Source organism: Oncorhynchus masou, chromosome 24, assembly GCF_036934945.1.
Source record: "Oncorhynchus masou masou isolate Uvic2021 chromosome 24, UVic_Omas_1.1, whole genome shotgun sequence".
Lineage (NCBI taxonomy): Eukaryota > Metazoa > Chordata > Actinopteri > Salmoniformes > Salmonidae > Oncorhynchus > Oncorhynchus masou.
The window spans coordinates 3,252,759-3,270,478 of NC_088235.1; the positions used below are offsets into that span (position 1 = coordinate 3,252,759).

At 46.1% G+C, this 17,720-nt stretch overlaps 1 protein-coding gene across 1 annotated transcript in view; it reads left to right on the plus strand.

The window, feature by feature from the left end:
• Positions 1-5,684: 5,684 nt before the first annotated feature.
• The window catches only part of LOC135511796 (WD repeat-containing and planar cell polarity effector protein fritz homolog), a 185,825-nt gene continuing 173,789 nt past the window's right edge, over positions 5,685-17,720 (plus strand). The window contains 1 exon segment of the mRNA XM_064933259.1: positions 5,685-5,980. The gene's annotated coding sequence lies outside the window, so the exon portion shown is untranslated.

Sequence of the window (17,720 nt, forward strand, 5' to 3'; positions counted from 1 at the left end):
GAGGAGGAGGGAGGGAAGAGGAGGAGGGAGGGAAGATGAGGAGGGATGGAAGATCAGGAGGGAGAGAAGAGGAGGAGGGAGAGACGAGGAGGGAGAGAAGAGGAGGAGGGAGGGAAGAGGAGGAGGGAGGGAAGAGGAGGAGGGAGGGAAGAGGAGGAAGGATGGAAGAGGAGGAGGGAGGGAAGAGGAGGAAGGATGGAAGAGGAGGAGGGAGAGAAGAGGAGGAGGGAGGGAAGAGGAGGAGGGAGGGAAGAGGAGGAGGGAGGGAAGAGGAGGAGGGAGGGAAGAGGAGGAAGGATGGAAGAGGAGGAGGGAGAGAAGAGGAGGAGGGAGGGAGGGAAGAGGAGGGAGGGAAGAGGAGGAGGGAGAGAAGAGGAGGGAGGAAAGAGGAGGAGGGAGGGAAGAGGAGGAGGGAGGGAAGAGGAGGAAGGATGGAAGAGGAGGAGGGAGAGAAGAGGAGGAGGGAGGGAAGAGGAGGAGGGAGGGAAGAGGAGGAGGGAGGGAGGAGAGGAGGAGGGAGGGAAGAGGAGAAGGGAGAGAAGAGGAGGAGGGAGGGAAGAGGAGGAGGGAGGGAAGAGGAGGAGGGAGAGAAGAGGAGGGAGAGAAGAGGAAGAGGGAGGGAAGAGGAGGAGGGAGGGAAGAGGAGGAGGAGGGAGAGAAGAGGAGGAGGGATGGAAGAGGAGGAGGGAGAGAAGAGGAGGAGGGAGGGAAGAGGAGGAGGGAGAGAAGAGGAGGGAGAGAAGAGGAGGAGGGAGAGAAGAGGAGGAGGGAGGGAAGAGGAGGAGGGAGAGAAGAGGAGGAGGGAGAGAAGATGAGGAAGGAGGGAAGAGGAGGAGGGAGAGAAGGGGTTGAGGTGATAAGAGAGAGAAAGGTGCATGGGTATTGTGGAGGGAACGTTGTCGATAAGATGGCGGGCAGGAAAAAAGGAGAAAAGTGGAACATATGAGTAATATTATGAGTACATTTGATTTGAGTAAATATGGAGGGGAGAAATGCACAAACCTTCTGGAAGACCTGATGAAGGTGGAGGACAGAAAAAAGGGAGAAAAGTAGAATATGTTTTGATAGAATTTGGAATGGGGAATTACACAGAACTTCTGAAAGAGTTGCAGAAGGAAATCGATCGTGGCGACAGTGAGGATGAATTAACTGCGGTGGCAGGTGCGGTAAAGACCGCCGGGTTTGAGCCTCATGCAGACAAAGTGATGGAGAGAAGTTAGAGAAGCAACAGATGTGCTGGAATGAGATCAATATGTCTGACAGGTCTGATTATATAGATCGGGAGGATGAGGGTCAAGGATCTGAGAGGTCTGTAGTGGAAGGACATAGGAAGAGGAGAGATCGCGACACTGAAAGGAGTGGTGTGTATAGTATAGAAAGCTTAAAGAGGGCCAGTGTAGGGAGAAAGGATGAATTACCTGTGGTGGCAGGTGAGGTGAGGACGGCCGAGGTCGAGCCTTGTCCCAATGATGATAAAGATCATTTTGTCCCAGTGGGAGTGAGAGTTTTGGGTGGAGAAGAGGTTGGGGACTGTTGGGTTGGTGAAAGTGACTCAAAGTGGACATGTGTAGATTTTTTGAGTTTCTACTGTCCAGAAGGAGCGCGGCGCTCCACACCACACGACTAGGGTAAATAACTATGAATTGCTTTTCTCTCTGGAGCAAGGCACCATTGAAAGGAGTGAAACCTAGAGTGGCGTTAAGTGTTAGGAGGAGGAGTGGCGTTAGGAGGATCAAGTGGCGCCTAGAGTGGCGTTAGGAGGATCAACTGAGGTTTTGTGCGACCCAGACGCGGTGGAGAGCGTGGTGAAACAGAGAAGACACTGTCTGTCCTGCTAAGTTTTGATGCAGATGTCTTTAACAGGCAAAGTCAGGTTAGAATGTGTCAGTTATCCCGTGAGAGCTTTTGTCCCAAACCCATTACAGTGTTTTAGGTGCCGAGCTTATGATCATGTTGCAGCAGTGTGTAGGAGGGAGATTCCTAGTTGTGAGAAGTGTGCAGGAGAGCATGAGACAAAGCAATGTGTCGTATAGGTGGAAAAAGCTATGTGTATAAACTGTAGGAGTAGCCATGGTGCTGGAGATCAGAAGTGTCCGGTGAGAGAAAGACAGGTTGAGCAGGGTGCCTATCAAGGGTGTTATCAGAGAACATCTGAGAAAATAGGCATCATTGTGAGTGTGGCCGAGTGTTTTTTGGGACTCTGGGATTTTACAGCAGCGGCATTACAAGGAAACCTGTTGATGAATGCTCTGTCCTCACAGGCACCTGATCCTGTTTAGGGATGGGATTTGAACTGTGACTGATAGAGTGTTATGTTTTTGAAATATTTTGTTTGTATTTTGTATGATGTCAGGTCTCCCCTTCCCGTAATGGAATACTTTAAAAAATACCCTGTTCCGTAGATGGCGGCAATATTTCAATAGGGTTAGTCTGCCATAAAACCTTGAAGAAGAAGAAGAACCAATAGCTACTGTTATTTGACTTCAGAAGAGTAATAGGGTATGTTGGGTGTTGGTGTCCTGTCTTCACAGGCCGCTGGCATGGTGCAGGAGAAGATACAAAGTATAATGAATTCATATAATAGGCCAGTTGGGGGCGGTAATGCAACATATTGGATGCCAACCGACCTTAAACTCTGAAGAAGAAGCAGAAGACGAAGAAGAACAGCAGCTGCTGTCCTTGAAAAACAGTTGGCAACACTGGCCAGAGTTCAGGACGAAAATGAAAACGGTATCAGGGAGGAGGGTGGAGGGAGGAGGGAGGATGGTGGAGGGAGGAGGGAGGATGCTTCGGCGGAAGTGGAGTCCCTAGAGGAAGCAAGAACAAGCTGGTTGTCAGGAGTAGTGCAGTATTATCATAAGGAGATGAATACTTGGAAAATGGAGGAGGAAAGGAGAGAAAAAGAGAGGGAGAGGGGGTCTGGGAGGGAAGAAGAGTGTGAGAGGAGGTCTGGGAGGGAAGAAGAGGGTGAGAGGAGGTCTGGGAGGGAAGAAGAGAGGGAGAGGAGGTCTGGGAGGGAAGAAGAGGGTGAGAGGAGGTCTGGGAGGGAAGAAGAGAGGGAGAGGAGGTCTGGGAGGGAAGAAGAGAGGGAGAGGAGGTCTGGGAGGGAAGAAGAGAGGGAGAGGAGGTCTGGGAGGGAAGAAGAGGGTGAGAGGAGGTCTGGGAGGGAAGAAGAGTGTGAGTGGAGGTCTGGGAGGGAAGAAGAGGGTGAGAGGAGGTCTGAGAGGGAAGAAGAGGGTGAGAGGAGGTCTGGGAGGGAAGAAGAGGGTGAGAGGAGGTCTGGGAGGGAAGAAGAGAGGGAGAGGAGGTCTGGGAGGGAAGAAGAGGGTGAGAGGAGGTCTGGGAGGGAAGAAGAGGGTGAGAGGAGGTCTGGGAGGGAAGAAGAGAGGGAGAGGAGGTCTGGGAGGGAAGAAGAGGGTGAGAGGAGGTCTGGGAGGGAAGAAGAGGGTGAGAGGAGGTCTGGGAGGGAAGAAGAGAGGGAGAGGAGGTCTGGGAGGGAAGAACAGGGTGAGAGGAGGTCTGGGAGGGAAGAAGAGGGTGAGAGGAGGTATGGGAGGGAAGAAGAGGGTGAGAGGAGGTATGGGAGGGAAGAAGAGAGGGAGAGGAGGTCTGGGAGGGAAGAAGAGGGTGAGAGGAGGTCTGAGAGGGAAGAAGAGGGTGAGAGGAGGTCTGGGAGGGAAGAAGAGAGGGAGAGGAGGTCTGGGAGGGAAGAAGAGAGGGAGAGGAGGTCTGGGAGGGAAGAACAGGGTGAGAGGAGGTCTGGGAGGGAAGAAGAGGGTGAGAGGAAGTCTGGGAGGGAAGAAGAGAGGGAGAGGAGGTCTGGGAGGGAAGAAGAGAGGGAGAGGAGGTCTGGGAGGGAAGAAGAGGGTGAGAGGAGGTCTGGGAGGGAAGAACAGGGTGAGAGGAGGTCTGGGAGGGAAGAAGAGGGTGAGAGGAGGTCTGGGAGGGAAGAAGAGGGTGAGAGGAGGTCTGGGAGGGATGAAGAGGTGAGGTGAGTTTGAGTCGGATAAAAATGGTGGGAAAAGGGAGATGGTTTGTTAAAGAAGAATGGTAGAAAGTGTAAGCAGAGGGAGCTGAAGACAGGACAAGAAATTGAAATGAACGAGGGTGAAGTATTGGAGGTGGTAAGTGTGGTGAAGTTATCGTGGACCGAGCTATGCACCAAGGATCAGGAGAAAGATGAGTCTGTGACAGTAGAAGTGGAGTTTATGGAAAAAGTGGACTCTTGCCTTTTGGCTGATCCATTTGTGGTTCCACGGTGGGTGAAAAAAGGGTTGGGTCATGTGGAATCGGTGAGGGTAACCAGAAGAGTCGAGTGATAATTGTTTGTGTTTCTGTTGGTCAGAGGGAGAATCGGAATCAAATGAATGGGAAGCAAGAAAAGTGAATTGTTTTGTTCTCAAGAAAAGGGCACCAATGAAAGGAGGGATAACTGGGGAAGCAGTACATATAAAAGTTGACCAGCTGAGGGGAAATATTCCCGGTGTTTGTGATGCTCGCCATTTGATGTGACGCAGACAAGGTGACGAGTGGAGAAACAGAAGAGTCATTGTCTGTTCTTTTGAGTTTTGATGTTGAGTCTTTGCCCGACAATGGGAAGTTAGGATATATAAGTTATCCTGTACGATTGTTTGTACCGAGTACATTACATTGTTACAGGTGTCAAGCTTATGGGCATGTGGCAGCAGTGTGTAGGAGGGAGGGTCCAAGGTGTGTGAAATGTGCAGAAGGGCATGAGACAAAGGAATGTGTAGTATTGGGGAAAGTAGTGGAATGTGTTAATTGTCGGGTGCCCATGGGGCTGGGGATCAGAAATGTCCCGTGCGAGAGAGAGGCAGGTGGGGTTTCCAGGGTTAGAGTAGTGCAGAAGTTGTCATATGCTGAGGCAGTGAAGACAGTAGAGGAAGATGGATTAAGGGGGAGGAGTGGGGAGAGTAGTAGAGGTATACCAGTACAGAGGGACAGGACAAAACGTGATATAAGTTTCAGATTGAGATTGGATTTTTAGCATTTATAGTAATGGTTATCAACTGTACTGCAGGGATGGAACAGAAGTCGTAGAAAATGGAGGTTGTGGTGGCAGCTGTAGAGAGGTATTTGGGTGTGCAAGACCGGAAGAGTTACAGGGTGTGCTAAGTGGTGTTGTCCCATCCTTTCAGGATGATGGCATGAGGTAGGAATAAATACATGCAATTAGTGGAGTAGGGTGGTGTTAATTTATTTTATATCATTTTAAAATGAGTGAGTGTAGTGTTAGATGATAGGATATTTATTTAGTGCATTTTTATTTTTCAAGCAAAGTATAAGGGAGTACTCCAGTCTAGTAGGTGGCGGTAATGCAACAAATTGGATACCAACTGCCGTTAAACCTCATAGAAGAAGAAGAAGAAGAAGAAGAAGGAGGCCAGCGTTCCTTCCCGAGTGTCGCGAGAACAGACATCTAGATTTCACGTGGCCAGTTTAGCTGAAAATAAATGCATTATTATAAAAATGTTCCAAAATTGTTGTAACAAACAAGCCAAATTATGGGGAAAAGGCCAAAATACTAATGTGTAGATGACTTTCTCTTGGTACACGGAACCAGATAGCTAGCGTCGTTGCTTACAAGCTAAGCAGCTGTGCTCAGCTGAAAAGTTGAGGGTGAAGCTTGTGGTTGCCTAGAGACGGCACTGAAATCTCCTTTCCGCCCCAAAACACATACAGCTAGCGGTTTCTTTCTAGCAAGCTGGCTAAGCGGGCTTGGATGTTCGTTTGTGAAGATTTGTTTCATTTTTCTTTATATAAAACACGTCGGGAATTCCTTATAGCCTGGAAATATGTCTGCTTCACAAGCAGTCCATAGCGTACTGAATTTGTAGTTACAGATATCTAGAAAACAAGTTGCTGTTGTTAGCTAGTGTTTAGCTGTCTAGCCAGAACTTCAGTCTTCATGTTGTGATTTCATATCAGGGGAACATCGAATCTTCAGCATCATCACAGTGTAAGTTGATGCATGCATATATCAATAAACCTTTGAGACAACAGTGGCATTGTGTATATAGCTGCATTTGCATACAGTTTGCATGCACGTTTTAGCATAATCGAAAGCGAATAGTTGGTTTGTTTTAGCCTAAAAAAAAAAACAGATTCAAGAGAGCTGATTGAGGTTAGTGAGTAGCCTAAACAGCATTTTGCATTTTTTTGTGGTTTAAATTGAGTTGGCTTTTGACAGCTGGAAGGTGTGTGAGTGAGAGAGAGAATGTTGCCCATCCACCACACTCCACAAAGTCAATATTATGAAAGAGTGGATTAAACCAAACTAATGATGGAATTGAATTGGCCGGGAGTATTAGGATAAGGTCACCACAGATGAAAGGGGAAGTATCTTTGGTTTCACTATTCCTGCTCCTACAATTTAATGTCTTCACCAAAACGTATCATGGAGATTGTTGAATTCATTGGAATAGCCTTTTATTGATAATGTAGCGAATTTGGTAGGTAGCGCCGACCGGGACTTGAACCTGTGTCCAATGACTGTCAAGCCAACACCTCAACCATTACGCAAAGAGGTGAACCTCTTGACTAGGTTGGTGTTGGGTTAAGGTCGCTACATTGTACATTAACCCTTCCTTTGGGAAAGCGTGATCCCACGCTTCTCTGTACCATGCCCCTCACATGTACATGCCTCTCCGATGGCTATCCCACTTCTGACACCAATGTAGGGAATTCTGGGGGTAATCCTGACCAGATCTCGAACACGGGTCCAGAGACTGTCAAGCCAACACCTTAACCGTTACGCAAAGAGGTTCAAATGTCTTGACGAGGTCGCTAGGTGTTGGGTTAAGAACGCAACAAGAATACATTCAAACATCTTGATGTATGCCTTCACTTGGATCCTTCCTGTGTCTTTCCATTTCACCATTTTGTTTTGATTGTATGGAGACTGAGAGGACCCTGTATAGTACTGTGTGTGTGTGTGTGTGTGTGTGTGTGTGGTGCACAGATAGTATCTCAGTCTCTGTCAGCCGATCCTAGTGATGAATATTATAGTACCCTCATTACAGGGTCATTACATCAGTTGGACAAAGGGACCAGAGTTGTAGGTTACAACCTTAGTCTTCTGCGCCTCTACATGCAGAAGTGACTTTACACAGCAGTTTAGGAGAATTAACGCAGCAGGTTAGGAGAATTAACGTAGCAGGTTAGGAGAATTAACGTAGCAGGTTAGGAGAATTAACGCAGCAGGTTAGGAGAATTAACGCAGCAGGTTAGGAGAATTAACGCAGCAGGTTAGGAGAATTAACGCAGCAGGTTAGGAGAATTAACGCAGCAGGTTAGGAGAATTAACATAGCAGGTTAGGAGAATTAACGCAGCAGGTTAGGAGAATTAACGCAGCAGGTTAGGAGAATTAAAGTAGCAGGTTAGGAGAATTAACGTAGCAGGTTAGGAGAATTAACGCAGCAGGTTAGGAGAATTAACGCAGCAGGTTAGGATAATTAGCGCAGCAGGTTAGGAGAATTAACGCAGCAGGTTAGGAGAATTAACGCAGCAGGTTAGGAGAATTAACGCAGCAGGTTAGGAGAATTAACGTAGCAGGTTAGGAGAATTAACGCAGCAGGTTAGGAGAATTAACGCAGCAGGTTAGGAGAATTAACGCAGCAGGTTAGGAGAATTAACGCAGCAGGTTAGGGGAATTAACGCAGCAGGTTAGGAGAATTAACGCAGCAGGTTAGGAGAATTAACGCAGCAGGTTAGGAGAATTAACGCAGCAGGTTAGGAGAATTAACGCAGCAGGTTAGGGGAATTAACGCAGCAGGTTAGGAGAATTAACGTAGCAGGTTAGGAGTATTAACGCAGCAGGTTAGGATAATTAGCGCAGCAGGTTAGGAGAATTAGCGCAGCACCAATTTGTAAGTCGCTCTGGATAAGAGCGTCTGCTAAATGACTTAAATGTAAATGTAGGAGAATTAACGCAGCAGGTTAGGAGAATTAACGTAGCAGGTTAGGAGAATTAACGCAGCAGGTTAGGAGAATTAACGTAGCAGGTTAGGAGAATTAACGCAGCAGGTTAGGAGAATTAACGCAGCAGGTTAGGAGAATTAGCGCAGCAGGTTAGGAAAATTAACGCAGCAGGTTAGGAGAATTAACGCAGCAGGTTAGGAGAATTAACGCAGCAGGTTAGGAGAATTAACGCAGCAGGTTAGGAGAATTAGCGCAGCAGGTTAGGAGAATTAGGTTAATAGGAAAAGGTTAGGGAATGCAAACATTCTCCCCGACAAGGCCGGTGACACTTTGCTTCTTGAATGTCTAATATTTAGATAAGTTGACTGCTGCCATGCACATTTTGGGACTGTATCAACTGTGGATTAAGGGACAGATTGAAATGTACAGAGTGGAGGGAAAGGGGAAGGGTCATGTAATTAATGAAACGTCAATATGTCTCAGTGTTTTTTAACGAGTTGCTTATTAGACTATATATGAATGTGTTCCCGATGCCGCCCCTCATCTCTGGTTCTCTGCGGGCGTGCTATATCAATTACACCTATAGGCTATTTAGTGTGGTCTCAAATCAAATGATCCAGAGCCCACACTAGGCTATGAAGTTCATGCTCAGTGAAGCACAGAGCAAAGTTATATTTCCAAGATAGCTGCTGGGATGGTGTGAATAAAACTAGGCTGCATTACACACTGCAAAGGATATTCCAACCCTGAGCCCCGGCCTGTTCTGCTCTTGCTGATAAAGGTTCTTCCGTGTGCTGCCTACCCAGGCCGTGTAGGGCTACGGTGGCAGTTCAGGAGGAGAGGGAAAGGTTTTTTCCGCAAATAATCTTTGATTAGTGTCCCAAAAAATGTGCAACTACAAGCCTATAGCCTATGCTCTGTTCAGTTTGAGAAGGAGAGTGTGAAGATGAGGAGGACCAGAGGTCAACTACTAGCCTATAGCCTACGCTCTGTTCAGTTTGAGAAGGAGAGTGTGAAGATGAGGAGGACCAGAGGTCAACTACTAGCCTATAGCCTACGCTCTGTTCAGTTTGAGAAGGAGAGTGTGAAGATGAGGAGGAGAGAGTGAAGATGAGGAGGAGAGTGTGAAGATGAGAAGGAGAGTGTGAAGATGAGGAGGAGAGTGTGAAGATGAGAAGGAGAGTGTGAAGATGAGGAGGACCAGAGGTCAACTACTAGCCTATAGCCTACGCTCTGTTCAGTTTGAGCAGGAGAGTGTGAAGATGAGAAGGAGAGTGTGAAGATGAGGAGGACCAGAGGTCAACTACTAGCCTATAGCCTACGCTCTGTTCAGTTTGAGAAGGAGAGTGTGAAGATGAGGAGGACCAGAGGTCAACTACTAGCCTATAGCCTACGCTCTGTTCAGTTTGAGAAGGAGAGTGTGAAGATGAGGAGGAGAGAGTGAAGATGAGGAGAGTGTGAAGATGAGAAGGAGAGTGTGAAGATGAGGAGGAGAGTGTGAAGATGAGAAGGAGAGTGTGAAGATGAGGAGGACCAGAGGTCAACTACTAGCCTATAGCCTACGCTCTGTTCAGTTTGAGCAGGAGAGTGTGAAGATGAGAAGGAGAGTGTGAAGATGAGGAGGACCAGAGGTCAACTACTAGCCTATAGCCTACGCTCTGTTCAGTTTGAGAAGGAGAGTGTGAAGATGAGGAGGACCAGAGGTCAACTACTAGCCTATAGCCTACGCTCTGTTCAGTTTGAGCAGGAGAGTGTGAAGATGAGAAGGAGAGTGTGAAGATGAGGAGGACCAGAGGTCAACTACTAGCCTATAGCCTACGCTCTGTTCAGTTTGAGAAGGAGAGTGTGAAGATGAGGAGGACCAGAGGTCAACTACTAGCCTATAGCCTACGCTCTGTTCAGTTTGAGCAGGAGAGTGTGAAGATGAGAAGGAGAGTGTGAAGATGAGGAGGACCAGAGGTCAACTACTAGCCTATAGCCTACGTTCTGTTCAGTTTGAGAAGGAGAGTGTGAAGATGAGGAGGACCAGAGGTCAACTACTAGCCTATAGCCTACGCTCTGTTCAGTTTGAGAAGGAGAGTGTGAAGATGAGGAGGAGAGAGTGAAGATGAGGAGGAGAGTGTGAAGATGAGAAGGAGAGTGTGAAGATGAGGAGGAGAGTGTGAAGATGAGAAGGAGAGTGTGAAGATGAGGAGGACCAGAGGTCAACTACTAGCCTATAGCCTACGTTCTGTTCAGTTTGAGAAGGAGAGTGTGAAGATGAGGAGGACCAGAGGTCAACTACTAGCCTATAGCCTACGCTCTGTTCAGTTTGAGAAGGAGAGTGTGAAGATGAGGAGGAGAGAGTGAAGATGAGGAGGAGAGTGTGAAGATGAGAAGGAGAGTGTGAAGATGAGGAGGAGAGTGTGAAGATGAGAAGGAGAGTGTGAAGATGAGGAGGACCAGAGGTCAACTACTAGCCTATAGCCTACGTTCTGTTCAGTTTGAGAAGGAGAGTGTGAAGATGAGGAGGACCAGAGGTCAACTACTAGCCTATAGCCTACGCTCTGTTCAGTTTGAGAAGGAGAGTGTGAAGATGAGGAGGACCAGAGGTCAACTACTAGCCTATAGCCTACGCTCTGTTCAGTTTGAGAAGGAGAGTGTGAAGATGAGGAGGACCAGAGGTCAACTACTAGCCTATAGCCTACGCTCTGTTCAGTTTGAGAAGGAGAGTGTGAAGATGAGGAGGACCAGAGGTCAACTACTAGCCTATAGCCTACGCTCTGTTCAGTTTGAGAAGGAGAGTGTGAAGATGAGGAGGACCAGAGGTCAACTACTAGCCTATAGCCTACGCTCTGTTCAGTTTGAGAAGGAGAGTGTGAAGATGAGGAGGACCAGAGGTCAACTACTAGCCTATAGCCTACGCTCTGTTCAGTTTGAGAAGGAGAGTGTGAAGATGAGGACCAGAGGTCAACTACTAGCTTATAGCCTACGCTCTGTTCAGTTTGAGAAGGAGAGTGTGAAGATGAGGAGGACCAGAGGTCAACTACTAGCCTATAGCCTACGCTCTGTTCAGTTTGAGAAGGAGAGTGTGAAGATGAGGACCAGAGGTCAACTACTAGCCTATAGCCTACGCTCTGTTCAGTTTGAGAAGGAGAGTGTGAAGATGAGGAGGAGAGCGTGAAAATGGGGTGGGAAGGTAGGAGTAGGGCACAGTGACCCTACAGTCAAGATAGCTAGCATCCTCCACAGTACCTTCTCTACTATTTAGCCAGCCCGGACAGAAGCACAAAACAATCTATAATATATATAACAAGTCATCATTACTTATCTATTCCTGTTTACAGTGTCAGTTTCAACCAGGCACTGACGTTATCCACCTAAGAAACTCTGATAAGCAGATGTGGGAGCAGCTGACCCGTAATAATGTTCACGCTGTGAGGATATTTACAGCATGTGTTATAAGAATTTTAAAAAAACAGTCAATCATAATCATCGATTGTGATCTATTTCACACTGTGAGATTTTCTACATGACAGAGGGCAGACTATAGCTACCAGTCTTATCTCCCTCTCAGCCCAGATAGCCTAGCGTTCCATAAACCGTCCCGATAGCAGCGCAACCAGTCTTCCACACACACCACGGCTGCATCCCAAATGGCACCCTATTCCCTATATAGTGCACTACTTTTGACCAGGGCCCTATATAGTGGACTACTTTTGATCAGGACCCATAGGGTGCCATTTTGAGACTCATTCGAAAAACTATCTACATCCCCCATGGCTGATTTATATCACCATCGCTGTCCTGACAGACATCGTAGACATCACCAGCATTATCACTGATTTGATTTATATTACCATCGCTGTCCTGACAGACATCGTAGACATTATCAGCATTATCACTGATCTGATTTATATTACCATCGCTGTCCTGACAGACATCGTAGACATCATTAGCATTATCACTGATCTGATTTATATCACCATCGCTGTCCTGCCAGACATCGTAGACATCATTATTACTGATCTGCATCTCAACTAGAGGTCGACCGATTAATCGGAATGGCTGATTAATTAGGTCCGATTTCAAGTTTTCATAACGATCGGGAATCTGTATTTTTGGGCGACGATTTTTTTATTTATTATTATTATTATTATTTTATACCTTTATTTTACTAGGCAAGTCAGTTAAGAACACATTCTTATTTTCAATGACGGCCTTAGGAACGGTGGGTTAACTGCCTCGTTCAGGGGCAGAACAACAGATTTTCACCTTGTCAGCTCGGGGGCTCCAATCTTGCAACCTTACAGTTAACTCGTCCAACCCAATAACGACCTGCCTCTCTCTCGTTGCACTCCACAAGGAGCCTGCCTGTTACACGAATGCAGTAATCCAAGGTAAGTTGCTGGCTAGCATTAAATTTATCTTATAAAAAACAATCAATCATAATCACTAGTTAACTACACATGGTTGATGATATTACTAGATATTATCTAGCGTGTCCTGCGTTGCATATAATCTGACTGAGCATAAAAGTATCAAAATATCTGACTGAGCGGTGGTAGGCAGAAGTAGGCGCGTAAACATTCATTCAAACAGCACTTTAGTGCGTTTTGCCAACAGCTCTTCGTTGTGCGTCAAGCATTGCGCTGTTTATGACTTCAAGCCTATCAACTCCCGAGATGAGGCTGGTGTAAAGTTCAAGGGGGCCGAATACTTTCGCAAGGCACTGTAGAGGGAAATAGTCCAATAATTCCTATAATAACTACAACCTAAAACTTCTTACCTGGGAATATTGAAGACTCATGTTAAAAGGAACCACCAGTGTTCATATGTTCTCATGTTCTGAGCAAGGAACTTAAACGTTAGCTTTCTTACATGGCACATATTGCACTTTTACGTTCTTCTCCAACACTTTGTTTTTGCATTATTTAAACCAAATTAAACATGTTTCATTATTTACTTGAGGCTAAATTGATTTTATTGATGTATTATATTAAGTTAAAATAAGTGTTCATTCAGTATTGGTTGTAATTGTCATTATTACAAATACATTTTTTTTAAATCGTCCGATTAATCGGTATCTGCTTTTTGGTCCTCCAATAATCGGTATCGGCGTTGAAAAATCATAATCGGTCGACCTCTAATCTCAACAATGTAACGCATTCCGTCGTCACATTCTCTTGAATTGGATGAGGTATTAGATGGAAGATGACCTAGGAAGAGGACCAGGATCAGAGCCTGTATCCACGAAGAGGTGATCTAGGATCTGTTTTCTTTTAGATCATAATGAATAAGACTATGGACAGCCAGGGGTGGGACCTGATCCTAGATCAGCACTCGGACTTGAAGCTTTTTAAATACAGGCCCTGGACCAGGCACTATTTGATCCACTAATGCAGTGCAGACAGTGACAGACAGTGGCTCAATTGTTTGGTATAGATTAGGTTATCTATGTGTCCCCTATTATTGACTGGTAGACAAATGCAGTAACCTCATGAGAACAGTAGATGTCAGTGTTGGACTGTGTTGTTGTGCTTGCTTGTTGCTGGGTTTGGCCTGCAGGGCTGGGTAACTCCAGTCCTCCGGGCCTGATTGGGTGTCACACTTTCCCTCCATCCTAGTAAACAGATCTGATTTAAACTAATTACATTCTAAACTGAAGATCATGATTAATTGATTATTGGAGTCAGGTGTGTTAGCTGGGACTGGGGCAAAACGGTGACACCAATCAGGCCCCTGAGGACTGGAGTTGCCCAGGCCTGCTGGCTATGTATGGTGTATTTACAGCCTAGTCTGAGTACACAGCATGAGGAAAAGTCATGAATAATCTATTTTCTAAAATAGTGTGGCATTCACAACTGTCTTCACCAGGTTTCCCTAAGCTGAGAACATTCTGTGTCGAGATAGTTTTGGAGTCTGTGAGATTGTTTGTTAGACTATATTTGTAGCCTAGTATAGGGTCCCCCACTGGCGGTTCTATTTGTTGAACATAAAAGACTAAAAACACAAGTCCACTCCCAGGTGATTTAAACATTTGGAAATCTGTTCCAAGTTGTTCTGCCGGTCAGTTTGCAGTCCACTAATTATTTGTAATAATGTTCCGGCTCCCTGACCATCTGCTCAAGAAAGAATCGTCCCGTGGCTGAATGAGGAAAATGACTGTTTTTAGACTATAAATGGTCTTCATCAGGCTTCCCTTAGCTGAGAACAGCATAGTCTGTGAAAGCTTGAATGCATTTTCCCTATAATTTGCGGTAGCCAAGATCCGTACCTCACCCTAACTCGTCTGTATGCAAGAGGCCTACTCTTAACTGAAGTAACCCCTGCACATTGCTGAGTTGATCACACCTAAATGGCTTTTAACCAGAAGTAGGCTTCAGTTCCCTTTGAGCTGTTGTGATTGTTCCGTGGTGCATTTAAGACATGTCTGCAGGGTTCTAAGTGTGTCCTCTGCTCGCTCATTAACTCAAAACCCAAGCAGGTTTGAATCAACTTGGTGCCAAGTGTCAGTTTGCACCAAACACTCACTTAGACTGCATCCCAGATCTGCAGGAGACTGAGGGTATGTCCAGAGTGACACCCTATTCCCTATTCCCTAAACCCTAGAGCTACAGGAAACTGAGAGTATGTTCCAAATAGCACCCTAGTCAAAAGTAGTGCACTTTATGGTGCCATTTGGGATGCAAAAAAATAAATCAAGAAGACAACCCCAGGCATTCTGTTAGAGAAGCTGCCGGTCTCCGCACACATGCACACATACACACGTACACACACACACACACACACACACGCACACACGCAGGCTCTTGGCAGAGGTACAGGCCAATTCATACTGAATAATAATAACACACACCTCATTTTCACTTCAGAAGTGTGTTCCCCCTAGCAACCTCCCCCCTCTATCCTTCTCTTTCTTTCTTTCTTTCTTTCTTTCTTTCTTTCTTTCTTTCTTTCTTTCTTTCTTTCTTTCTTTCTTTCTTTCTTTCTTTCTTCGTCTCTCCACCTCTCTTCACCTCTCTTTCTTTCTGTCACTCTGTCTCTTTCACACAATTCAATTCAATGGTTGTCGTGGGAAACATATGTTTACCTTGCCGAAGTAAGTGGACTAATGTGTAAATAGTTGAAGCATGAAAGTTAAAATAAACAGATACATATAGGTTGTATTTACAATGGTGTTTGTTCTTCACTGGTTGACCTTTTCTTGTGTCAACAGGTCACACATCTTGCTGCTGTGATGTCACACTGTGGTATTTCACCCAGTAGATATGGGAGTTTATCAAGATTGGATCTGTGTAATCTGAGGGAAATATGTCTCTCTAATATGGTCATACGTTGGGCAGGAGGTTAGGAAGTGCAGCTCAGTTTTGTGGGCAGTGAGCACATAGCCGATCTTCTCTTGAGAGCCAAGTCTGCCGATGGCGGCTCTCTCAATAGCAAGTCTATGCTCACTGAGTCTGTACATAGTTAAAGTTTTCCTTCAATTTGGCTCAGTCACGGTGGTCAGGTATTCGGCCACTGTGTTGTCTATGTTTAGGGCCAAATAACATTCCAGTTCCCGCTGTTTTTTGTTAATTACTTGACATAATTGGAAAGAATCATCTTTTTGTTTACTGATGATTTGGTTGTGAGTAGAGTCCCTGTACCAGCTGGCAGAGGGGACTCAGAGGGGACTCTTCTAGGTTCCAGGCTCTTCCAGGTTCATCTCTCTGTAGGTGACGGCTTTGTTATGGAAGATTTGGTAATCACTTATGTTTAGGTGGTTGTAGAATTTAACAGCTCTTTTCTGGATTTTGTTAATTAGCTGGAATAGTCCTAGTTCTTCTCTGCGTGCATTATTGAGGTTTTTCCGTTGTACACTGAGGATGTTTTTGCAGAATTTTGCATGTAGAGTCTCAATTTGGTGTTTGTCCCATTTTGTGAATTCTTGGTTGGCGAGTGGACCCCTGATCTCACAACCATAAAGGGCAATGAGTTTTATGACTAATTCAAGTATTTTTTGCCAGATCCTATTTGGTATGTCAAATTTTATGTTCCTTTTGATGGCTTTGAAGGCCCTTCTTGCCTTGTCTCTCAGATCGTTCACATCTTTGTGGAAGTTACCTGTGGTGCTATGTACAGCTGCAGTGATCGGTTAACTGTTCAGATAGATAAGTTGGTGAGGGAAATAAAAGTCTCCAACTTCAGCGATTTTTGCAATTCGTTCCAGTCACTGGCAGCAGACAACTGGAAGGAAAGGCGGCCAAATGAGGTGTTGGCTTTGGGGATGATCAGTGAGATACACCTGCTGGAACGTGTGGGTGTAGTTATCGTGACCAGTGAACTGAGATAAGGCGGAGCTTTACCTAGCATAGATTTACAGATGACCTGGAACCAGTGGGTCTGGCAACGAATACGTAGCGAGGGCCAATACATGTACTAGTACATTAACATTGCTCTGTTCAAGTAGGCTGGGATTTTGCTGTGATCTGATAGGGGTGTCAGTGGGCTGACTGTGAACGCTCTGACTGTGAACGCCCTGACTGTGAACGCTCTGACTGTGAACGCTCTGACTGTGAACGCTCTGACTGTGAACGCTCTGACTGTGAACGCGTTTAGGTCGCCACATACTAGTACATGTCCCTGAGTCTGGAATGATTCTCTCTCTCTCTCTGTCTCTCTCATTAACCTCTCTCTCGCTCTCTCTACCACTCTCTCTCTCTCTCATTAGCCTCTCTCGCTCTCTCTACCACTATCTTACTTACTCTGTCTGTCTGTCTGTCTGTCTGTCTGTCTGTCTGTCTGTCTGTCTGTCTGTCTGTCTGTCTGTCTGTCTGTCTCTGTCTCTCTCTCTCTCTCTCTCTCTCTCTCTCTCTCTCTCTCTCTCTCTCTCTCTCTTTCTCTCTCTCTCTCTCTCTCTCTCTCTCTCTCTCTCTCTCTCTCTCTCTCTCTACCTCTCCCTTTCTGTCTCTCTACCTCTCCCTTTCTGTCTCCCTCTCTCTCGCTCTCATTAGACTCTCTCTACCACTCCCTCTCCCTCTCTCTCTCTCTCGCTCTCTCTACCACTCTCTTACTCTCTCTCTCTCCATTTCTGTCACTCCCTCTCCATCACTCTCTCTACCACTCTCTGTCTCTCTCTCCCTGTCTTTCTCTCCCTCCGGTGTTTGCACAAGCAAATGGGCCGTGAAACAGGTAACGGAATCGAAGCACATTTGTTTCATTGGGTCGTTGATTGATGGGAGCATGATGTCTTCCTTTCCTCAACAAACGTCTGTCTTGTTTCCTTCCGGAACATAACATCCATATCAGTTCCCATTCAACACTAATACAGACTATTAGTTCTAGAAAGTTCTTTCATCTCGGGGTGTGTCCCAAATGGCACCCTACCATACATATTCCCTCTGGACCCTGGTCAAAAGTAGTGCACTATGTAGGGGATAGGGTGCTATTTGGGATGCAGTGTAGGTCCTTGGCATGCAGTGTAGGTCCTTGGCATGTGTCACTCCAAGGCTCAGCAGCTTCTTCCTGCCAACACAAGAGGGCGCCAGACAGCCACAAGTCCAAGATGTTTCCGTTGTATCTTTCCAGCTGCTCGTTTCCCTTGCCCTCTGTGTTTTTGACACTCCCGACACAAACAACACTTCTTTTTTTCTAAAGGCAGCAGAGGATAACGGAAAATGTGACAACAACGTGTTGTGATGTGGCAGCAGGCAGCGCCTCATGTCGACTTAAAGGCATTTATTTTTATTTTTCTCCCGTTTCATCGTCGTTATTGTTGTGGGTTTAACAACGAAAATCAAGCAAGTACCCCACTCAA